The sequence below is a fragment of the Triturus cristatus genome, chromosome 11, assembly GCF_964204655.1.
Source record: "Triturus cristatus chromosome 11, aTriCri1.1, whole genome shotgun sequence".
Taxonomy (NCBI): Eukaryota; Metazoa; Chordata; class Amphibia; order Caudata; family Salamandridae; genus Triturus; species Triturus cristatus.
The window spans coordinates 517,191,756-517,214,240 of NC_140594.1; the positions used below are offsets into that span (position 1 = coordinate 517,191,756).

General features: G+C 42.3%; 1 protein-coding gene across 1 annotated transcript in view; it reads right to left on the minus strand.

Moving 5' to 3' along the window:
- Window positions 1–22,485, minus strand: part of LOC146784501 (zinc metalloproteinase-disintegrin-like VLAIP-B) — a 3,966,015-nt gene that overhangs the window by 881,473 nt on the left and 3,062,057 nt on the right. The window lies entirely within an intron of this gene.

Here is a 22,485-nt window from a genome sequence, read left to right on the forward strand (position 1 = left end):
TTACGCTCACTGCTCCGCATGTGATTAGCAGGAAGTGTCAATTGTACACTGAGATGTCCCTGCGGGATACAAATACAAATACTTGACTTATCACTCACCATGAACCAACAGGTCAACGCCATCACCTCCAGCTGGTTCAACACCCTCCGCAAGACCTTTAAGTGGATCCCCCCTGAGTCAAAGAAGACAGTCACCCACACGCTCATCACCAGCAGACTGGACTATGGAAATGCACTCTACACCAGAATCAACAAGTCTCTACTCCACAAACTCCAGACAATACAGAACACCGCTGCCAGACTCATCCTCGGCATCCCCTGATTTAAATATATCAGCCATCACCTATGAAGTCTCCACTGGTTCCCTGTGGAGAAAAGAGTCACTTTCAAAATCCTCACTCACGCCTACAAATGCCTACTTAACAACGGATCCAAATACCTCAATGACAGAATCAACTTAAATGTACCTAAAAGAAACCTCCGATCTTCCAACCTCTTACTGGCAGAAACCCCATGCATCCACAGAGCCAGAGCAGGAGGAAGATCCTTCTCTCACATTGCAGCCAAGACCTGGAATGAGCTACCGGCAGACATCAGATACGCGCCGTCTCTGAACACCTTCAGGAAGACTCTCAAGACCTGGCTCTTCGGCTAAACAGATCTGCGGACCCCCCTTGCTTTGAGACCCTCACAGGTGAGTAGCGTGCTCACTATTCCCTGATTGATTGATTGATACGCATATATTGGAGACTCAAGCAAGCTCAACTATCATCCATATTACCATTATACCGGAAGCTGATTAGCCATGATGGCTGGGCACCCGGAGCTTCTCTCCACCCCTCCCACCATGGCGGCTGCTTTTCGAGAGCTGGTCTAGAGGCCAATACCCTCCCACCGCACATAACACACCTGTTAACAATTAAGTCATGCTGTATAAACCCCAGCCCCAGAAGCCTCATTGCCTCCAGGCTGGCAGAGGAGGGTAGCTCACGGGTGATTTGCTGCATTGGTCCACATGAGGAGTACTGACAAAACAATTCATGTGAGTTATCTTTACCAGTGGATACCATATACCATCTAACTGGTATATCTATGTCTACCAGTTTGTTCCCGCAGTATAGCGCGGTCTTCTGCCCAATCTTAAGAGGCACAAACTCCACTCAAATAGGGTAAGATCCCTTGGACCTGCATTTGGGAATGCAACTTAGTGATGTTCCACATTTCCGCCTTGGATTTGATGTTGTGTTTTGTTTCCACTTGCGGTCACTTGCCTGTTCACTTGTTTTATTTGGGTACCATTCACTGCGGGGTGGTACTTCACCCTCAGCATGTTACTTTTTAGCTTGATGTTAAGGCACAATATGTGTATTAGGCTGGTGCAGCTCCTCCATTATAGCTGAGGAGCATCTCTCCTCTGAAATGCACCCAGAGATGGAAAAATAAAACGGTAATGAAGTTAATTCATTACCATTTTATTTTTCATCACCCTGTCCCAAACGGAGTGTCAGGACGGTGGCCGGGATGCTGCTGAATGGCAGTAGCGGGGAGGAGAGTGGGCTGCCTTTTGCAGTTGTTTAAAGTGTGCATGTCTCTTTGGCCGGCCGTCTTGCGATTGGTATGAAGAGAGCTGTCAAGCTATTCCCTCAGTGGTGACACCCTTGGTTAGATGTCTTTTCATTTTTTTTTTAGATTGTTACGTTTTTCGAGTTTTAAAAAGCATACAGATAGACTCAACAGTTCATAGTACAAGAACATGCACTGCATGACATAAATAAAGCATGATATGCGGGGAGGTATGTTTTTACAATACTTCTGAGTGTCAGTATATCAAGAACAGAGAATCGAAGGAGTAGATCACTACCCACCTCTCTTGCAAAGTAACCCAAGAGGCCCAGTCATTTGCCCCACACTTGTTCATAGTTGGTTGGACACCCACGTGCCAGGCACACCAGCTGTTTTTGTGCAGCGCACTAATCCAGTCCTCTGTGCCACAGAGAAATTGTATGGGGGTAGGATTCTTCCATCTGGTCACTATGTCCCTTTTGGCCACCACGGTGGCCATACCCAGAAATGCTTTGTCAGTTCTGGAGTCTCCTATGACTTCCAGCAACCCCAGGACCAGGAACCAGGAATTTACCCCCACCTCTGACCAGTATTTCTTTCAGTCTGAAGATAGGCCACTCTGTGTAATCTGGTTGGGGTGAGATATGAAAAGAGTAAAGTTGGATCAGCGTCAACCTGGCTGAGATAGTGATCACACGTGGGCTATTGGGGCGTCCTTGCAATTGTCATCTTCTAGAGAGCCTAACCATCGTTCCCAGTGAGTCTGTAAATCATCTAGTGTGGTGAGAGAGATATTGACAAGAGACTTGTAGATCTTTGACACCCCTCCCCTCCCCAGATCTTCCATAAGAAGTTTGGCCTTCAAAGGGCTGAATTTGGGAAGAGTGGTACCCACGAGATGGGCAGCATAAGGGTGTGTCGAAACTGTAGGTATTTATAAAACTGAGTGGATCTAAGGGAGTACATGCCCTGCATGTCCTGACACCCCTGCAAACATCACCAATCTGAGAGATAACTATAAGATCCCAACTTTGGAACCCCTCCAGCACTGCCACATCTCTCATCTATGTACCACACCACAAAAGTGACTAAAGTGTGAGTTTGGCATCCCACAGGGTGTAACGCAGTGCTGAAAGACAAGCAACGGGGACCACTCTAGTCACAGCATGGGGGATTGGTGACCAATAAAGCATTGCTTGGGTCTGTGAGAACCACAGAGTCTCCAACTCTAGTTGGTAGGCCGGATCTGACCATCCCCCAGAGAACCAATCATTAATCACCAAGAGGCGTGAAGCAATGTAGTAAAAAAAGATGTTGATCATTCCCATCCCACCGTCGTATGGAGCTGTTTAGCAGTGGGTCAGTGCCACTTGTGGTCTTGAGTTGCCCCAGAGGAACGATGTAGTAATTTTGTCTAGGGTGTGAAACTAGTGGTGCAGGAGATGGAGAGTTAGATTCTGCAGTACATAGAGGAATCAAGGAAGTATCATCATCTTATATAAAGCAATTTTTCCCATCAGGTTCAATGGGAGGGCCTGCCTTTCTGAAGGTCGTCTTTGGTCTTCTTTGGTAATGGGGCAAGGTTGAGGGACCAGGTTAGCTCTGGTTGGATTACTACCCAGATCTCCAGGTAGTGAAAGCTAAGGTGTCTGATTGGGATATTCGTTTGCCATTCCACACATTCCTGGGAAATGTGTAATGGGACCAGAACTAATTTGGCTGATTGAAGCCTTACACCTGACGCTTCCCCAAAAGGTTCTAGGATTCGAAGACAACTGGGGCCTGTGTGAGCGGGTTCTGCCATGAATAAGAGAATACTATCCGCATAAAGGGTGATACGCTCTTTATGGGACGTGTTCCAGCACCATCCCTGGATTTGGGCATCGCATCTGATTAGTCGGGTTAGTGGTGCGATTGCTAAAGCAAAAAGTAGTGGGTAGAGGGGGCAGCCCTGCATTATTCCTCGACGGATAGGGAAATCCTCCAAGAGAATGTCATTGATCAAGAATAAGGCAAATGGATTGGAGTATAAAACTCGTACAAGACCCCTAAAGTATGGGCTGAAGCCTGCCTGGACCAGAACGCCTTCCTTGTCACACCAATCCACTTTGTCAAAAGCCTTCACAAAGTTTCTCAGTAGCAGGGCCAGATATGGTTGAAGGAGATGATGATGAGCTATTCATGCGCAGGCATCGCAGTCAGTGCCTCGTACTACGGCGGATCATGATTCCGCACTGGTTGGGGTGTATTAAGGTGGTGAGTAAATGTTTGAGGTGGACGGCTAGGATTGTGGCATACATTTTGACCTCAGTGTTAATGAGTGAGATTGGATGGTAGTCCGAGCAAGAAGTAGAAGAGGGGTTAACTTTTGGGATGACTACGATCGTAGCCACAGCAATGTCTTGCAGAAAGCCTTCTTTCTCCACCGCCTCTACATAAAGGGCCTGAAACTGTGATGTAAGGACCTCCCTGAACGCAGAGTTGTACTCCTCTGGGTAGCAGTCAGGGCAGGGGTTTTACCTGTTGCCAGTGTGAAAATGGTCTGGTCTATCACTTCTCATGAGATGGGTTGGTAAAGCATCTGAATGTCAGCCTATGGCAGCCGTGGGAGTGGAAGTCGTAACTAAGCTCTGAGCTAGGGATCAGTGTCCTGTAATGAAGACATTTGTAGTAGGGAGGAAATATCTGGGTTATCCCCTCAGAGGCCTGCTGAGTACTACGCTCCACATCAACGATTTCAGGAATTACAAAGGGAGTGATGATGACCAGTATAGGAGCTTACCGTTTTTGTCTCCTAATGCATAGACACGGGTTTTGGAGGCCCTCACATTTGTTTGGCCCATTCTATGGAGATGTGACAAATTTCTTCGCGTATGAGCTTGAGCTGGTGGGACTCAGTGTCCAGTGTGTGGGCTTCCAGTTGGGAAAGGTGCTCTTCACTGGCTTGGTGCGTCCTTTTGATGTAGCCCTTGGCAAAATCTCTGAGAGTGGCCTTATGGGCTGCCCATAGAGTACTGGGTGACTTGACCGTGCCCTTGTTATGTTGGAAATATTCCCTCAGCTCCTCTTTTAGTGCATTTTTGCAGTCATTGTGTTGTAGGAACCAAGCGTTAATTCACCAAATGGGGCGAAGAACGCCAGTGGAATCCCCCAAGTCCAATGAGTAGGGGTAAATGAACAGAAATTCTCTGAGCCAGTGTTTGGATATTTTTGACCAAGCCAAAGTCAGGGGTGGGCATAAACATTAAGTCAATGCATGAGTGGGTGTGGTGGGCACAGGAATAATGGGTGTATTGGCGGAGTCGGGATTCCACTATCTCCAAACATTGCACAGGCCGAGTTGGGAGGCCCATTCCAAGAGTCGCTGGGCTTTTGAGAGTCGACGATGGGAGGGGGCACCAGTAGCATCACAGACTGGGTTAATGACTGCATTGAAGTCCCCTCTGATCACTGTTAGTCCCTAGGGGAGAGACAACAGCAAAAGTGTAAGGTCGCGGGGGACGGCTCAAGGACTGAAGGGGGTATATAGACCATGATCAGGTTGAGAGTGCGTTCCCCTATGTTCCCCGTGAGAGTCAAAAAGCATCCCTGGGGCTCTTGGATACCTTGAGTGACTATGAAAGTAAAGGAATTGCGGAGAAGGATTGCCACTCCCTTGGTGTATGGAACAACAGACCTACTGTTGTGCAGTTCCAACTCATCCCTAGGATCTTCCTATTGTTTGGACAACAAAAACTAGGAGCCTGGTGCCAAGGCTGATTCCGGACACCCCGCAAGATCTGTTGGCCTATAGACCAGCTAGCTCACAATGCCACCATAAGAAGCCCCCCTAACCTATCAGGGAGCTAATGGTTTCTGGCAACCACTGACCCTGACAACCCTGTCACCTAAGGGATTGTGGAAACAGTACAGAACCTTTCACTCAGTCACTTGTACTCACTTATTCTCAGAGAAATATACAGAGAATACACAGTCAGACGTTTTCAATAAATTCATTGAACCAACGTGATTCTTGCATAAAATACGTGTGCTGCAATGATTAATATACAGAAGCACATAAACATGATCACAAGCACAAAAAGTGTAAATAGTAGATAGAGTTATACCATTGTGCTAAAGCAATGTATATATGCAGGCATATAAAACAAGCCAGTAATCAAGCGTACTCCTACGATGCAAATCGTACTCTAAGTGCACCTAAAGTGCATGTAGGGGTAAAGTCAAGAATTCTCCCATGGGGCGATCCAACCCCACTACTTGATGGGATAGAATGAAGAACCCTGTCTTGGTCTTAAACTGGACACCCCTCACAAGATGTCAGAGTGCTGCATGGTGATTTCTCAGCATGCAAGGACCTCTGTGTCAGTGGATGTGTCTCCTCTACTAATCTATCAGGACGATCATCTTTTATAATAGAAAGCAGCCTTGTGATGTGCATTTAGATTAGTTATGTTGTGGATATGTAGATAGCCCTGTCGCCCCATGGATGAAGATAGTGATAGTGATGACAGTGATACATACTGCGAAATGAGACATTATACACGATGTTCAGGGAGTTGTGATAATGTTGTGCAAAGCTAGATGTGTAAACAAGATTAGTTTTAGGGAAAGTAATCCAAAGTTGTTGTGCAAGCAAATATGCGGAAAAGGTCACAGCTGAAAATGTTATTTGTGAAGACAATGTAAGAAATAAGCAGCTTCGCTGCATGGGCCTAACCTGAGAATGTATCTCATACTAAGGGTCGATATCTAAAAATCTATCTAAAAAGCCAAAAGACAATTTTAAAAATGTTTAAAAATTAATTTTAAAAGTATCTTAAAAGTAGGCTTCACATTAAAATGTTTATTTAAAAATTATTTGAGATCCCAAGCACTCAGAAAGCCATAGTGTCCAGAAAAAGAAAAAGCTGTTTTCTTCATTTTGTTTAAAAAAATAAAAAATATTATTCCCATACGGAGAAAGGCCAATTGTTCATGTGTTCCAAGTGGCAGATGCAACATCGCTGTTGCCCACAACCACAGATGTTCCAAGAGGCACTCCTCATAGCATGTTTATGGAGCAAAGGTGATTCCATCCAGTTCCCAGGCATTGTATCCCATAAGTTCTCTGCAGAGCCGTTGTTCACATCACTGTGAGATGAAGCATCCCAGAGTGGCTCTAAGAATGCATTCATCATCAATGGAATACCCTGGGGACAGCAATACGCATAGGACTTTAAGGGGTCTGTCAGTATTTTAATGTCCGAAATGCGCAACCAATTCTGATCCGAGACATAAATACAGGTAGGATTCATGGCTGCAAAGCAGACAGCTGAAGACAGGTTGTTTGCAGTCAAGCCAGACAGGCCTGAACGATAAGAAAAAATGCTTATTTCGTTCTTGAAGCCGGTGTGTGCCGAAGCAGTGTGCCATGCGCTCACAGCAATGCAGCACTAGCAGTGATGTCTACATTCAGAGTTGAACTGGGACGTCCATTGTGGAGCAGATCACATAAAATTAGGAATCCTGCCACAAGTACCAGAATAAGCGGTGGTCCTCCAAAAACGCTTCCCAACAAGGAGCATATGAAAGATAGTGTGACTCCGAACAAAACCAGAGCCAATACATTTGAAAAAGTGCACTATTCCTTTTGTATCAGGTATGTTAAAGATACGATGGACCAGCTCCCCAAATTGCAGACGGGAGTTAGTGTGAAGTGGTGTCTGTATCTCAGACGAAAACCTTGCAACCTAGAGATCAAACGTTTCTCTGGCTAAAGTTAAGGCCTCTTTATAAAAAAGCATGGCTTTCAGTTTGCTCAGGGAATCAAATGTTATGTTGGAATCATTTATCGAAAGCCATAGCATTGCCTCCCTAACTGTGGGGGCAGGAGGAAACAGTACTTGTGTTCAGCAAGGGACTATGGAATTAACCATCACCAGATAAGCGATGCCTGGTTCCAATATACAGCAACCTTGATCATTCAGCATCAAATAGCTCCTATTCTATAGCAGCCTAAACACAGGATGAATTATGGCACCTGGGGAACGCTTCAGATAACAAGATAAGTTCACTACTGAAGAATTGCATGACACATGGAGAGAAATGTCCTTACAAACTAAGGAGCCGCTTTAAGCATCTTTTAAGTCTGCTAAGTCTGAGCCACTAAGAAAAAGTTTTGTGTCCCCATTTCTGCATCTAAACCTGAACGGTAATTCCCAACACTCATGCACATATCCTTCCCTAGCGCTTCATATCTGCCTACCTGTTGGTGACAATATTTGAATTGTAAAGTCGTGACCGGTAGGGTGATGTAACCATGGATTATCCAGTCAGTGGATGGTGTCTCAGCCACGGTGAAATTGGTTTGCTTTTGTAATGTGCAACATGGTATATTTTGCATCTCGGTGCACTATTACTATCTGTGTATCTGTTAGATCATATGTTGAAAACAGATTTGTACTGTTGATGTAATGCCATGGCATGTGACCAGAATGTAACGTTTGTAATGTCCAGCTCAGTATTACTTTTGACCATATTTGTGACAGCCCATGTTGTAATACAGACATGTATTTGCTGTATTATGTCAATTGCACAAGACACTATGTTGCCCAGTGAATAAATTCTGGATGATAATGTGGTCAAACATTTGTCAACGACAGCCAAAGCTTTTTCTAAAAAAACCCTATTAATCTCACGCAATCCCTCAGCAGCTTACTGTTGAGAAATCTTCCCCAGCTCATTGAATATTCTGTACAAAAAGCGCTTTTGACATGGGTTCCAGGGACCTAGTAAAAAATCATTAAGATCCATGTTATCAGAAAGTAGAGACAAGTGTTGTATCACCTTGGAAAGTGTTGAGGCTTTTAGCCACTCTAGGCATACATTCCCAACACTATATGATGCCACCACCCTGAGTGTTCTGTTTATACATATTGCCGGTCAGGCCTATTGATCCTAAACCCTTCAGTGTTACCCAGGAATCTATTATGAGACCTGTCCGTGTCCACAGGCCATATCAACCAACCCCTCCAATAGGGATCTGATGAATTAAAGGAACCAGTACGTATAATGATATCCATTGTATCCTCACTGAAGTTTGTTAACTGCTGCCAATTCTCAAACTATGAGAATGTGGGAATACACGGTGTGTTCAAATTCATTATTTTTGCTACACCAAGACATGACGTTTATTGCACTGTCTTGTTCAGGAAAATCATTTGATGTGGTATGAGTCATAATGTAAATAAGGCCTCCGTTCTTTGAACCTGCCAATCTTTTGTCCCCCAGACAGACTTTATGTCAAAGGTGTCTTTCCCAAAAAGTCAAAACCCTGTATAGACAGTTGGGAAATAAATATATATTTTTTTTCAGGTGTAGGTGCAAGCCTATAGTAATAGGAGACTGGGTCTGAAGTTTCAAAACTTGAAAAATAAGCAAACTTCTGTGCAAATGTCTTTGTACTACCTTTCGGCATTGTTGGGCAGTGTTCTGATTGTGTGCAATTATAACAGCACGTGGGATACTATATTTAGGTAAAAAATGGTGACCATAATGCTGGTAACAGAACATGTCTCCAAAATTACTTGTATCATCATACAATTCATCATTAGAAAATGCAACTGACTGCTCTAAGTCTGAAAGCAAATTATGCACAGTTTCAATGCCCCAATCGTCAAAGAAAATATAAGTGGTGATGATATCATTTAAGGACATTTTAAACAAATATGGAATTTTCAATAATTCCATAGGACCATACACATCATGCAATACCTGTTCCATAAAAGTCCTTCAGGAACAGGAACTCTTGAATGGTTTACCAGGGACAGGACCCTTAATTCACGGTGTGATGATGCATGAGGTTTAAGAACCAAATTTATAAGATGTACTGTAGAGCGTTCTGGGAGATAAAGTCCGTTCAGAAGCAGGAAAAAGACAGTCACTAAACCAATCTAGAGAACCAGGAAAAGTAATCCAATTGTAATCCAGAGATATATACACTGAACAACAAAGTATATTTTTTCCAGCCAAAGATAGTAAGTATAAATTTGTATCTTGAAAGGGAGAGGCGGTGCTGGCAGTTCAGATTCACTAGGATGTGATGAGAAATTGTCATTATGTACCAAGTAGCCAGATGCCGTCCGGTCTATTCTTGGCAGCTCAGCAAGTTTTGTAGAACTGGCAGATGACTCGATACACGGCATGTTTATATAGAAGTTGTCAGTTTGTCGAATTGAGATTTCTGTACTTGTTGACTGTACAGTTGTAGTTGTTTCAACTGGGAGAAGTGACATTTCATTGTTGTTTACAGCTTCTATTTGGAGAATGAAATCTTCATTCGTAATTAAAGCTTCCATCTGAAATTCCTGAACGGTAGTGAGAGGAGAAGAGTAGCTACTCAGAAGTGTATGTGGCCTACTGTTGAGAATAGGCCACTTAGTGTGGTTTGTTCATATCAATCAAGACAAACTTTTTGTCTTGGCTACCAGCAAGGGGCAGAAGAAGTACAGTTCTAGTACCTTCCCAAATTCTTTCTCGTCCACAAGCTTTTCTCTGACCGAATCCCCAATCATCTGGACTCAGGCAGGTCTTGCCGGGACTACCTTTACTTCCCCAGTTTCGGTGTGCTTTACTTGGGCGTTGCATTGTAAAGCCCAGAATTCACTGAGTTTCTGCAAAACAGCCAAATGTTCATTGATGTTAAACGGTGTTTAAGTCGTCACTGTGCTGACATTATTGAGGTCTGGTACCCACATTCCCACAGCAAACAGGACTTTATGAGGTGTACAAATCCCCAGGGATTTTCTTGGCATGTTGTTAAGTGCCCTCTGGACTAAGTCTGAGCGGTAAACTCTGCTCCGTTCGTGGAGTTTTCCGCACTTTGCATTACACGGAGCTCGTGGAGTTCCGAAAAACTCTGCTTCGCGTTGTGGAGTGGAGATTTTTTCCTCGCTTGCGTTCGTTAACGTCAAGTTGGCAAGTGCTAGCGAGGAAAATCCATTTCCTGGAGAGATGTTTTCTCGTTCACGATTGTCAACATAAAGTTGGTGAGTGCGAGCGTGGAAAATCAACTTCCTGGTGAGATTTCTCACCGCGAGTGGTCAGATTTGTCATTGCGAGTGGTCGTATGTGCTCACGACCGCTCTCGTTGAGAAAGCTGCCGCTCAAGTAAAAACCTCCTAGAGCGGCAGAAAAGAAATAGCGCCCACTTGCGCTGTGCATGAAGCCAATCGCGATGAATGCACAGTGCGGAAAAACACCTAGCAATGACAATCACCGTGAACTGCATTCATCTAAAGCAACTCCGCCACTCGTGGAGCTCTGTGTAGTGCAGCTGAGTTTTTTGTGCACTTTGCGGAGTTCGGCGTAGTGGAACTCCACCCAGGATCACTCTGGACCCCATATAATTGATTGACCCAATAGCCACCAGAGCCTAATACCCTCGCTGTCAGGATTGCTTTAAGTCATGGTTTTTCTTCTCAACACCGAATTGACCTTAGTATGGAACGGGGAGGAGTACCGCAAGGCCACATCTAAACTTCCCATGTCTTCTTTGCAAATCTGAGAGCTAAACTCTGGACACTCATCGGAATGTAGTGTGCCAATTGCGGTTGTGCCGATATAGACTTGCAAATCCTGTATAACAGTTTGAGTGTCAGCCAAGTACTGTGGCCAAACCCACAGGAATCTGGAGCATGAATCCACTGCCACCATCTGATCATGAGGAGCCTCAATGGTCCAAATAAACACAAGCCAAAGACTTGTCTGATATCAATAGAGGTGTCTGTTCTAAACATGCTACTTTGGAGCCTTTCATCTGCTGGCAGATGTCGCATTTAAGGACAAAGTACTTGGTCTGTTTTGATAGACCCGGCGACAAATAGTGGTGCTTCACTAATGAAACTGTAGCAGTGATCCCTGGGTGAGCAGTACACAGTCCCTCATGGGCCGCTAGTATTAGTCCTAATCTGCAATCAATGTTTGGTATTAAACTATCCCCCACTCTTGAAATCTGAGCGTATGGAATGTTTTGTGTGTCTAACTTGTTGGGGTACTTGAGTGGAAAGCCATTTGGCAGGCTGTTCTGTTGCGCGTGGCATTAACCATCACCATAGTTCTTCTGTCTATCCTTGTACTTGAGCGAGTGATTGCAGCAACGACAGCAGTACAAACTGTTGTCTTGGTAGCTTCATCTACCATTGAATTCCCTTGAACATGAAAGCCAATGTGTTGATGACTCAATGTATGAATTACATGAGCCCCTGGCAGGCCCTTTTTCAGCTTTGCCACTTGTTCCCAAAGCATCTTGTGCTTTACTGTGTAACCTTTGGAATCCCTAAATCCATTCTGGCCCTCACAGTGTAAATATTCTTCATAGGACTGGACATAGTAAAATGAATCACACTCAATTAATGTGGGGAATTTACAATCTGTATTTTGTAGTGCCAGTATCAGAGCTTTTAGTTTTGCCAGCTGCACCATACATAGTAAGTGCATTCTCAGGACAGAACTTTATGTCATGCACGTGCCCTTTTCCAATTGCGCATGGGCAGAACCATTGTATAAATTATACATTCATATAGATCTAGAGGCATGATTTAATTTGACAGAGAATATCCTTGTTTGTACTGCAAATATGCTTGTGTTTCTGATGTAGATTCAAATCTGTAATCTAAATCTGTTATAGTGAGAGATTTAGTCCATTAAATCCATCATGGATGCAATGCTTTAGAATTCAGGATGCTTGCTTTTGTAATGGCCTCTAGGGTGGGTAATGGGCCATGAGAATTATGTGTGTCCCCTGAGCCAGTGCTCACTAAAGCAGTCTGTACTGCTGTGAGAATTTTTTCAGTGGGTGCAAACCACATTTCAGCGTTTGTGTACAAATGTGATTTGCATGCTATAGGTACGGTATTACCCTCATTTAAAGTGATATATGTATACCTGGTTGGTCCAGAAACCACATGGATTATCAGGTTGGTTGTGTGGACACCGGTCTGTAAATGTTTAGAAGTTATCATATCATTTTGTACGGAACGTAGAATATCTCTATGTTCCTGTGTCCTATGATGCACTGAACAATCGGGTCTAACTGAATTGTAGAAAGGTTTCACACTTTCTTTGTACTCCAAAATGTATGTCTTGCCAAAATTCAAAAATCCTAAAATGGATTGTAGCATTTTCAGAGTAGTTGCAAGTTGGAGAGGTGCACATTTTTCAAAAAAATTGTGCTGCCAGGCTTTTGCCTTTACTTGACAATTCGTACCCTAGAAATAGGACACTGAGGTGGGCAATTTTTGATTTTTTGAAACTAAATTTGTTTCCCAGATGTTTAAACCCAAGAATGATGTGGTTCACCCTAGACAAGTGTTCCATTAATTCATCATCCATCAGATAGATGTCATCTACATAGGACAACGCCTCCTCATTAAAATGTTGAAGTAACTGTTACCCCGGCTGAAAACAGCCTGGGGCTATTGTTATACCCCAGTGGTAATCGAAATAAATGACGTTGAAGACCTAGAGCTGAGAATGATTTTAAACATCTGCACCCGGGCACTATATTTTGGCAGAAAAATCCATTTGAGATATCTAGTGTTGTTTTGTATTTTTCCCACATGATTTTATTCATTAGTGTGGCATAATGCACATTCTGTACTGCAAATGTGCATGTGGATGCATTCAAATGTCTATAATCTAAGACTAGATGATATGAATTATCTGGTTTCATTACGGGAAGCAAGGGATTGTTCATAGGTGAGGTGCAATTCTCTCTCACCCCCTTGTATTCAAGCTGATCTAGGATCTCCCTGACTTGTTTCTTTGCTTCATGTTTAACTGGGTATTGTCTCTGTGGATGAAGAATTGATTTTAATGGTATTTCGTGATGAGGTGACTCATCCTCTCATCCAACATGATTGTGGTAAAGTGCAGGAGCTAGCACAAACTCCCACTCCAGCGTGTATTCATTTTTAAATGATTCTGGTACAAGGTCAGAGAAAGCAGGTCAAATAACTCCTTTCCCCATTAGGCAATCCATTACTAAATCAGGTGGCCAATCCTTTTTGGCCAAAAGAACATTGTGACCATACTTCAGGTTCTCCCAAAAGAAAACCTTCACTTGCCTTGGTATGTCCCCCTCCATTGGGTGAGCTATTTCATATAAATGATGTGGAACACTTACCCTTCTATCAGATGTTTCCATTGTGATATGCTCACTCAGCGCTGCTACCGCCAGAAAGTCCATCAGGTTCTGTTGAGCTACTGTGACTTCTGCCATGCTGTCCAGCATCGTCACTGCCCACTCCTCGTTCAGAAGCAGAGTCCTCAGTATCCTGGGAATTTATAATAATAATCCCAGCTACCTTCTGCTTTTTAAATTGAGGTTTTGAAGTCTTCTGTCTATCATACTGTTTTATGATGTTGTCGGAAGTGTGATGTGTCTCCCTTTTTAGTTTGACTCGCTTTTCCGATCTGTGCTCTGACCATCCGTCTCTCTCTGAACATTTTTCGGATGACTCCTGAAAGGATTGAGAGGAACGTGTCACAGTATCCTGATAACTGTTAGGTTTTCTAATGTTGTCACGGTACCTCACATTGTATTTTCTCCCTGTGTGTTCCTGTTGAGGAGACCCACCCGGTGACTGTGTTTTGTTTTGTTTATTCTTTTGCTTATTATTCCATTTCTACTTGAAGAGTCGGTACTTGCTTAGAGTTATCCTTTTCAGAATTACTGTTAACTATTGCTCCCAGATTATCTAAACCAAGTGATGCATATGTATCCTCGATAATCTTAGCCAATTCTTGCTCCTGCTGTGCAGGAGGGAATTCCCTCAGGCATTGGCATATAGCCACTGCTGCCGCCTCCCCTTTTATATTACTTAACATAATGGCTGGAACCTGAGCAACATTGCCCATCAGCCTCATACGTAGATCTAAGGCAGTATCTGCCCAGTACTCATTTTGTATTTGTTTCAGTTCATCTGGTTTAACTGCTTTTGAAAGGGTACCATGTGTTCTTGTATAAACGGCAGCAAAGATCGTACCCCAAGTGTCACAATCTTCTATTGGGGGAACCATTTTCTTCGAAAAGCACATTGTCAGTATTCTGTGCTTTTCCTGTGGGCCAGTATGGGAAAACCTACTACAAGCTGTGCTGTTTTTTGTGCAATCAAAATCAGGATTTGCTCTCGGCTGGTGGGACTCTTTCCCATAATGCATTCAGTGTTTGTGGGCTAATACCACTAGCAACCATGTGTGGTTGTGCAGCCTGAGCAGCCCTTGAAGGTTGAACTGTTAATGTTCTTATTATATATTGTGTGACATTTCTGTAAATTTTTACTTGTTCTCTATAGAGTGTACACATTCCGGCCGCTGTTAAGGCAGCAATGTCTGGATGCAGTGTATATGAAGCTAACCTGGCCAGGTCGCTCCTTCTCTGCTGAGCAGACCGAGTCTCACTTTTTCTGTGGTGTGTGGTAGGGGACCTTTAAACTAATTAATGTGCTCTTTGTAATTTTACAGGACTTCTAAGTCTATGTATGGAAAATACTCATCTGGTGGTTCAACTTCAGGGTATTCATGAAACAAATGTGTGTGAATTAGCAGGCAGGAATTTAACCCAAGAATAGAGTACCTCTGTGATTAATGCTTTGTGTGCCCCAAACACGAAGTTAACATAAACACCAGTTGCCAGAAGGCCATGTTGCAATAATTTCATAGTAACTACCTGTCTGCAATTTTCTGAAATATTTAGTGCAATTGCCTCTTCGTCAATGTCCTCAGCTTATTCGGTCCTCATTGGAGAAGAAGTTTTAAAAATATTTATAGAGATATGGTATGCACAGTGTGGAAACTTCAATCCTCCAAGGATGAATAACCTACAGCCAATACATAAGGCATACCTACTCAGCGAGCATGATTTGTTTCCCTTCCCGCTTTGGACGTCTTCGGTTTAAATGTGAGTAGGGGTCTTTGAGAAACCACGACTGAACTACTCGGATTTGACCATTAAATAAGATCCTAACCAACGTTTGCGGTGCCATGTCATGTAGTTCCTGCTAATCCATAGGATGTGTGTATTGTTTGGACAACATAAACTAGGGGCCTGGTGCCAAGGCTGATTATGGACACACCAACAAGATATCTTGGCCTATAGATTAGCTAGCTCACAGGGTCACTGTGAGCCCTCCTAATCTATCAGGGAGTGAATGGTTTCTGGTTACCACAGAGCATGACAACCCTGTACCCTCAGGGATCATGGAAACAGTACAGAACCTTTCACTCAGTCACTCATACTCACTTATTCTCTGAGAAATATACAGAGAATACACACTGGGACAGTTTAAATAAATGTATGGAATAAACGTTATTCTCGCATAAAATATGTGTGCTGTAATGATTAATAGACAGAAGCAGATAAACGTAATTACAAGCACCAAAAGTATAAATACTAGATAGAGTTCTACCACGGTGCTAAAGCAATGCATATATGCCGGCATATAAAACAAGACAGTAATCAAGCGTACACCTATGATGCAAACCCTACTCTAAGGTTACCTAGAGTTGATGAAGGTGTAAAACCAAGAATCCCCCAAGGGACGATCCAAACCCCTTACCTGATGGGAGAGAATGAAGGACCCGATCTTGGTCATGAACTGGGCACTCCTCACAAAATGTCAGACCAGGGGTGTAACACAGGCCCCTGCAGCTCCCTTGGTGCGGGGGGGTCCCCGAGCTGTACGGGGCCCCCTCAACACAGTACCTAGGACAGAGATCTGGAGTAAATCCGGAGAGGGGGCCCCTCCTTATACGTTGCAGGGGGGCCCCCTTAACTTTCGTTACGCCACTGTGTCAGACTTCTGTGTGGTGATTTCTCAGCATGAAAGGACCTCTGTGTCAGTGGAAGTGCATCCTCTACTAATCTTTCGGAGTGCTCATATTTTATGATAGAAAGTAGCCTTGCGATGTGCGTGTAGATTAGTGATGCTATGGCTATGTAGATAGCCCTGTCGCCCTGTGGATGAAGATAGTGATGACATTCGTGTGAAACGAGACCTTGTACATGATGTTCAGGGTGTTGCTATAATGTTGTGCGAAGCTAGATGTGTAAACAAGTTTAGTTTCAGGGAAACTAAACCAACATGTCATGCATGTAAATATGTGCAAAAGGTCACAGCTGAAAATGTTATTTGGGAGGACAATGTAAGAAATAAGCTGCTTCACTACATGAGCCTAACCTGGGAATAGAACACTACTTATAACTAGCTGGTGACAACCGCTACTAAGAGAAAGAGAGATATCCTCGCCTCTCCCCATTATCCCAGAATAGAGCACAGCACTCCAACAGCAGTTTCAGCCATTTATTGTGCGATGTAGTGCAAATGTACAGATTACCAGCGTCAACGCATTTTGGCGAAAAATGCCCTCTTCTTTACGATGGCCGCCATGATGTGCATTAATAAGTGCGAAGTGCAGAGACATAAATGACAGACTTTCCCGGCGTGACTAGTGAAGTGCCATCTTGTGTAGTGCAATGTGTTGTTGGGAACGCAACGATTACAGTAAAACAACTATGGTACATCTCATACAATACATCGATTTAAAATAGTATATTCTTATTAGGGGGACAAGATAAATTCAACATAATATTCATATAAAAAACTGCAATTCATTATTCCAAATACTACTTCCCTGGCCTGTCAGGGGCAGTTCCATCATGTAAAGTGCAAAATGTTGTTAGGAACACATGGATTACTACTGAAAAACATGCTAATTGTACTACATTTAATAAAACTTCTCCCTAGGTAGGAGTGGGTCTATAAATATTGTCTTCTGTGACTTGCTTTATTTAGCATGTTGGCCACAGACCGCTGTATGGGTTCATGCCGGGAAAAGAAAAACAAGTTCAAAAAAGGTGATACTTGTTAATTATATCACTTGTGGTACCCATTTATTTTACAGGCCTAGTGTTTATTAATATATAATACCTGATATGAAATTGATTCATATTTAACAATTTGGACTTAGCTGGTAACATCGGCCTAATGTTTCACTATATGAGGCCTCCATTTAGAAGTAACAAACCGTCTTTATAGATGAAAGATGTATTATACACACAAAGCATTTCAAATAAGCTTTGTCTTTAACAGGAACTAGCTAAGTAATACTGGCCAGTCATGAATGAGTCTTATATTAGAAAACTCACAAGACATTGATCCTTTGCACGAGTTGATGTGCTGAAGCTAAAAACAAAGATATGATGTTTAATGTAACTTAAAAGCAACCTCTCCCTTTCACTTTGCTATATGAAAAATGTTCACTAATTAAAATCCCACAATACTACAAGAGCTCTTTAATATCTGATCTAATAATACATTTTATGATACACGAAACAGAATGCTGAATGGGATCTCAATATATCAGCAATGCTAGGAAATACTTGCATCTAATCGTGAAAGGAAAGATTTGCCTAAAGATATGTAGCGGTTGTGATTTTCTCACAACAAAGTAAGCCATTTTATAATGACTCGTAGACATCATGACTTCAAGTTGTTTTATTAATACACCCACCAGCTGTACATCATCTCTCGCTGACTCCGTGAAAACTAACCGTCTCCCCACTCCCGTACATTCTATTGATGTCATCCCATTCTAATCAGGAGTCAAGACTTAAAGGGGAAACTACAACACATCTTCCTTATATAAAAATGTCAATAAAAATTAACAAGGAAAAATAGAAAATAAAGAAATTGCAACTTAGATTGTATATATAAGCAAACTAATAATCCAGAAGACAATGTAAATACTGAACAACTCAAAAAAGAAAGAAATGAAGCAGTACTCATACAACTAATATTTTACACAGTAATCTTGAAGATAGAATGGTGGCCTCCTGACTCTAGGCTCATGTGTAGGTGGATCAGAACGAGGATGATCAACATTGCATTTGAGAAACCTTGACTGAGGCAAGGAACTTCTACAACCACTCTCTCCTGAAAATTTTGACAAACGAGACATACTCCATACGTCACCCCTTTCAAGCATCACCACATTCCTCATTACCTTGATAATGCGCCTAGGGCCAACATATTTTGTTTCACCTTTAGGAGACCAAACTGCCTTCTTTACAAACACAAGATCACCTATTTTCCAAGTCGAAAAACGTACTCCATTTTTTGTGTCAAATCTGCGCTTATAATTGTCTTGATATCTATTAAGTCTCCAATTATTTACAACACGACCCCTGTTTCTTACACTCAACCAAAGTGGATTTAACTTTGAACCAGCTGTTCTCCCTTTAAGTTTTTTAAACGGTGAGCAGCCAGTTACACTGTTGGGTGTGTTCCTGTGTGCCCACAGTTTGTCCCTAAGAATGGGTTTGAGTGGGACTCTTCTCTCCAAGGCCACCTGAGCAGAAGCTCTAATTAATCTTTTCATGCTCTCAACTAAGCCATTTGCCTGAGGAGAATAAAGAGCAGTTCTATGATGCGTGATGGAAAGCTCTTTTAAAAAATCTGACATTTCCTGGGAGGAGAACTGCACCCCATTGTCTGAAACTAAAACCTCAGGTACACCTTTGCATGTGAAAGCATCTTTAAGAAATTCAATGATATTCTTAGTCACAACCGAATTCATACAAGCAGAAGAAACCCACTTAGAGGTATAATCAACCAGAACAACAACAAACCTTTCTGAAGGAGACAAAGTGTCAAAAGGACCTACAATATCCACAGCAAGCTTTGACCAAGGACGTTCAGGTATTGCAACAGGAGAAAGAGTACTAGTCCTCACATTCCTCGACTTCTCATTGCCTGCACACATTACACAATCCTTAACAACACCTTCTACTTGTCGATCAACCTCAGGCCACCAATAAGACTCTCTAACTCTCGCCTTGGTCAGACTACGACCAAGATGACCTTCATGTGTTAGATTGATGATTTTCTCTCTCATATCATTAGGAGGTATCAGCCTTTCCCCACGCAAAAGCTCACTTTGTAAAATATTCAATTCATCACGAACATTCCAGAAACCCTTCACAGAATTTGGAACTTCATTCAAAGAAGGCCAACCATTGATAATAAAATCCATGATTATACCTCTGGCCTCATCACTCTCACAACTAGATTGCCATTCTCTCTTGTCAATAGCCGACTCTTTCACCCAAAAAACAGTGTGGTCAAAGTTGTTAGTTGAGCTTCCTTCTAAAGGCATTCTACATAGAAAATCAGCTGGTATATTCTTTAAGCCAGGCAAATATTCCACCGTAAAATTGTATTCCCATAATCCCTCAACCCACCTTTTAATTCTAGGTGTAGTGCTCTCAACATTCCTACAGGAAAACATAGGCACCAATGGTTTGTGGACCGTTCCAGCAAGAAACGGTAGACCCCACAAATAAAATCTGAAATGATTGATAGCCCAGTAATAAGCTAAGGCTTCACGCTCTATTACAGAATACCGCTCTTCAGCTCCCTTCAACGAGCGAGATGCAAAGCCAATAACTTTCTCACTACCATCAACCACTTGCGATAGTACAGCACCCAAACCTCGCACACTGGCATCTGTGGTCAAAATTGTCCTTTTCTGAACATCAAAATGTCCCAAAGTTGGCATGCATGCAATTTCTTTTTTAACTTTTTCAAAAGCACTTTCACAATCATCCGACCATTTAAAATCAGTACCTTTCTTCAAAAGTATCCTTAAAGGTTGCATTGCACTTGCGAAATTGTACACAAACTTCGAATAGTACTCAGATAAGCCTAAAAAAGCCTTCCCTTGATCTTTGTTTCCAGGAGATGGTGCCTGCAAAATTGCCTCCTCAAGATCAACTTTAGGCCTAATCCCCTCACCAGAGATTGTGTGCCCCAAGTAGGAAACAGAAGTAACTCTAAATCTGCATTTTTCGCTTTTCAATGTGAGTCCTCGTTCTTTCAACCTTGACAGAACACGGAATTAAACTTCATCATGTTTATCTCTGTCTTGACCATGAACAAGTATATCGTCTTGGAAAATCAAAACTGACTCAATACCACTTAACACATTTTTCATCACTCTTTGGAAACAAGCTGCAGCACTTGCCAAACCAAAAGGCATACAAATAAATCTGTATGCACCTAAAGGAGTCACAAAATAAGTCAATGGCTTGGAATCTTCATGAAGTAAAATCTGATGATATGCCGCAGATAGATCCATCACACTGAAAAAATTGGCTCCTCCAAGTTTCGATAAAGCTTCATTAATATTGGGTAAGGGCTGCCTATCCACCCATATGCAATTGTTTATACTTCTCAAGTCCACACACATCCTGATCTTTTTTCCATTATCCTTGGGAAACAAAACTATGGGAGCCAACCATTCAGAAGACTCTATCTCTTCAATCACATGCAAATCTAGGAGCTTATTGAGTTCTTCTTGTAAGGGTTTCATCATAAGGTTGGGAACTTTCCTTACCTTGTGTACAATAGGTGTTGCATTTTTTTTAATATGATTTTATGATTAAAAAAACCATTAAGACAACCCAGTTTATCACTAAAAACTTCAGGAAACTTTCCTACAATGTCTTGAGCATCACTCTGTTGTGAAACAAGCATAACTTGATTTGGCGCATTAGGGTTCAGAATGATACCAAGGTCCCTTTGATGGCGCCAACCCAAAAGATTATCCCCTCGCTTTGCAACATAAATTTTTCCTACAGTTTCTCTACCTTTGAATACAATAGGATGAATTGAATAACCAATAAGATCAATTCTTTGTCCTCCATAACCCACAGGGTTGATGTCAGGTGATATAAGTTTTATATCACATGAACCAAATGTGGAATACCAAAATGTATCACTCAAAAGCGTGTAAAGTGAACCTGAATCTACTAGAACAGGAACACATTTACCTCCAATATATGCATCACACTTAGGCATATTGACATTACCAGTGTCTACTATTCCTTCATCATTTACAGATTCAACCTTGCTGTCTGTGATACAATGAATCGCTAATTGTGAAAATTCATCAGCATCACTTAACATGTTCACTTTTCTATTCCTACACATACGAGCATAATGTCCTCTTTTGCCACAGTTCCTGCAATTGGTACTCTTTGCAAAACAATTTGGGAAATTCGGTCCATGGTTTTGGCTACCACACCTAGGACATTTTAACTTGTTGTCCTTATTAAAATTATAATTAAAATTTTGTCTGTCAAACTTAATGGCAGTCTTCTCCTGGTTAGTATTCACTTTACTAACCACCGCAACAGATGTATCACATGGTACACAGTCCTGATCCACTTTACTGACACTAGAAGCCAAGTCACCGGTAGTCGTGCTGCTACGCATCTCTTTGACCCAGAAAGACGTGTGTTCAACACTCTCCACAATCATAATGGCTTCCTTAAGGTTTGGATTTTTTGATAGCAACTTTTCCTGGATTTTCGGATCATTAGTGCATCGCACTAATTGGTCGCGGATGAGTGAGTCAGTTAATTGCTCAAACTCACAAGTTTGCGCCAAAGACTTTAATGCCGCTACATAGTTGGCCACTCTCTCCCCTTTTGCTTGCACACGCATGAAGAATTTATGTCTCTCCATAACTACATTAATGCGAGGTCAAAAATGTGTCTGTAATTGCAGTAAACTCATTTCATACACATCGCTTGGTTCACCTGCACCTCGGCCTATTGGTATAGGATCTAAACTGTCGTAAATATTTCTTCCTTCTGTGCCAAGGTTGTGGAGTAAAATAGCTTGTTTCCTAATGGCCGAAAATTTTTCACCACCAATGGCCAGAAGATATGAATCAAAGAGTGGTTTCCATTTTTTCCAAGGAAGTACAGGTTCCCCCCGTTCACTTAAAAACTGTGGAGGTTGACTCATACCACTAGAAGTCGCTATGCTGAAAGAACAAGACAACACAACAAGCTAATAAAATAAACTAATATAATTAT